Source organism: Chrysochloris asiatica, unplaced genomic scaffold (genome assembly GCF_000296735.1).
Source record: "Chrysochloris asiatica unplaced genomic scaffold, ChrAsi1.0 scaffold00168, whole genome shotgun sequence".
Taxonomy (NCBI): Eukaryota; Metazoa; Chordata; class Mammalia; order Afrosoricida; family Chrysochloridae; genus Chrysochloris; species Chrysochloris asiatica.
Window position 1 is genome coordinate 5,883,966 of NW_006408686.1, and position 3,496 is coordinate 5,887,461.

Below are 3,496 nucleotides of genomic sequence, written 5' to 3' on the forward strand. Positions count from 1 at the left end.
AAAAAAAGTTGTTTTTAAGTTGTGAAACATGACATCCTATGGAAAAGTACCTAAAATATAACTTATTACAAAGTTAGTACTCCCAGAAGCCCCTTCCTACATTTTCCCAGAACCTACCTTCTCCCTCCCTGCACAGATAACCATTGTCCTGAGTTTCACCTGACGTATGTACGTTTCCCCAACTATGTAGCTCGATACGCAGTAGTTTTGTTTTGTCAACTTTCTTTGTTGTTGTTAAGTGTCATCGAGTTGGTTCTGACCCATGGTGAACATGTTTAGGTGAACATCCAAGGAACACTGGTGAGCTTGAACCACTGACCTTGAGGTTCAAATCAACTTTGCAGTCCAGTGCATTAACACTGCCTCATACCAGGATCCTGTCTACTTTTTGATAGCGCATATAAATAGAATTGTGTGGTATGAAGTCTTGTATCTGGCTTCTTTTGGCCAATAGGAAGATTGTGAAATTCATCCAGGTTGCAATCCATTCTTTCTCATTGCTGAGTAGTATTCTATTGTGTGAATACATCACAATTTATTCACCAACTATTTACTGAAATAGGAGGCTCTCTGTTCCCTTGAAGATTTTAAGCCTTGGAAATCCGATACAGGGTGACTATGAGTCGGAACAGACTCCACAGCTCTAAACAACAACAATTTATTGATGGGGATTTGAGTTGTTGCCATTTTTTTGACTCTTACAAATGGTGTTGCTCTTAACATCCTAGTGAATATATGATACTATTGTTGTTGTTGTAAGTGCCGTCGAGTAGGTTCCAACCCATAGCGACCCTGTACAGGGTTTCCGAGGCTGTAAATCTTTATGGGAGCAGAACGCCTCATCTTTCTATAGGTTCTGCTAATGGTGCCACCATATATACACATTTCCTGGAGCACGAACCCAGGGGTAGAATGACTCAGTCATAGGGTAGAAGATACTGCCAAAGAGTTGTTTTCCACGGTGGTTGTAATCATTTCTTTTCCTTCCACCAGTCATGTCTGAACATAGCCATTGCGTCACACCCTCACCAACACTTTGTATTACCAGGTGTTTTATGTTCAGCCATTCTGGTGGGTGCGTCCATGGTATCTTAGTGTGGTTTTAATTTGCATTTCCCCAATGAGTCATAAAGTTGAACATCTTTTCGTTTGCATCTTGGCCTTTTGTATATTCTTTTCTGTTGTGTGCTTGTTCTCATATCTTGCCTGATTTTCTATTCGGTTGTCCTTTTTCTTTTTCTTTGTTTTAATTAATTGTAGTGAAAATATATGTAACAAAACATTTGCCATTTCAACATTTTTGTGTATGTGCAATTCAATGACATTAATGATATTCACCATGTTGTACAATCATCCATTTCCAAAATTTTCCATCATCCTTTCTATAAATTCAGTATCTCCTACCCAATGACTCCCGCTGCTTGCCTCCCCATCATCTTGGATAGCCATGAATAAACTTGGCTCTCAATATGTGGTGTGTTTTATGTACGTGGAATCACACAGCCTTTGCCTTTTATGATTCACTTATCTCACTCAGCATGTTTTCAAGGTTTGTCCATGTTGGACTTCACTTCTCTTTATGGCTCAGTAATATTGAATGTATATTCTCCATCCAAAACATGCATTTGTTCTTTGTGGGTGTGACTCATCTGTCAGGTATATATAGTGCAAACATCTTCTACGCTTATCTATTTACTCTCTTTACGGCATTTTTTAATGAACAGAAGGTCTTTCGTGTAGTCCAATTCATCAAACTTTTCTTTTATGGATACTGTCTTGGCTAAGAAATAGTTTCATTCTTCCAAAATATGCCAAGTGTCTCTAATATTTTCCAAAAGCTTTATTCTTTTATACTACATTTGGAATATTTTCCCAATGCTACATTATGGACAACCTGCCTGGAATTAATTTTGGGATGTGGTCTGAGGTAGGGTTTTTAACTTGATCAAAGTAATTACTAGACATGATTAATAAAATAAAGATAAGTGAATCTGCTTTCTGAAGGTGACTTCCTTTTGTTGTATTTTTCTATTATGAAAGTTGTATCATATTGTTACAGAAAAATCAGAAAGTAGAAAGAGCCCAGGTGGTGTAATAGCTCAGAAAACTGGCAAGCCTGCCTTGGGACCCTAGTTCTGCTACTTCTTGGCTGGGTAACTTTGGCCAGATGCTCCCCTTTACCTTTACCCCAGTGTCCCAATCTGTAAAATGGGTACAGCAGTGTCTGTCTCACAAGTGCTTGGAAAGATATAATATATAAAGTATTTAACACAGGGTGGAGCCCAAAGATAGAGCCCAATAAATAAGAGCTGAAATTATTAACAAAGGATTTTATTTAACCATTCAGTGCCCATTTACCCTTAAGCTACTTCTGGGAAAACTGGATCATACTCCTTGGAACATTTTTTTCTAAACACAGGATTTGAGCTGAAACACAATCGTTGTTGTTGTTGTTAAGTGCGGTTGAGTCAGTTTCAATCCATAGCCACCCTGTATAGGGTTTCCAAGGAGTGGCTGGCTGTTGAGCTTGAATTACTCACTAAGCTTGCAGTTCCAAGGGCTTTAACCCACAGTGCCGCACCAGAAACACGATCATTCCATAGTTCAATTTCACTGGACTCTTCTAAACATTCTTTTATAAGAGCTGAATGGTATTCCATTGTGTGACTTCCTCCATCCATGCTGAAGCGAAGAAGGAACATAATAGGGAAAAGCCAGGGCTTTGGAAGCAGAACAGCCTGGGTTCCAATCCAGCTAAAAGTGAGCAATTACAAACCTGCCGCCTCTTTTTTTTTCATTATTTAGAGAATATTAGTTTCTGTAATCAAACCCATGTAGATAAGACCTTACATATTTAATACAGTGCATTGTTGTTGTTAAGTGCTGTCTAGTCGGTTCTGACCCATAGCGACCCTGAACAGGGTTTCTGAGGCTATATATCTTTACAAGGAGCTCTGGTAGCGTAGTGGTTACAAATCGGGCTGCAAACCACAAGGTCAGCAGTTCGAAACTACCAGCTGCTCCGCGGGAGAAAGATGAGGCTTTCTGTTCCCGTAAAGATTTACAGCCTCAGAACCCCTGTGCAGGGTCGCTATGAGTCGGAACCGACTCCACGGCACGTAACAACAACAACAACAAATCTTTACGGGAGCAGAAAGCCTCATCTTTCTCCCGCAGAGTAGCTGGTAGTTTTGAACTGCTGACCTTGCAGTTCACAGCTCGATTCGTAACCACTACGCTACCAGATTACCCCTGTACAAATGGGGGGGGGGAATTCAGTTTAATGTTTCTAGACCAATGCAGCTGTTAATTTCTGTACAATGCCAGCTCACCACTGTACAACTGGGATCGTTTTTCCAAAGTTGACAACACAGCTAAAGTTTCCAAAAATTCAAATTATATATATATATATGTTGTTGTTGTTAAGTACTGTGGAGTCGGTTCCGACCCATAGCAACTCTGAATAGGGTTTCCGAGGCTGTAAATCTTTACAGGA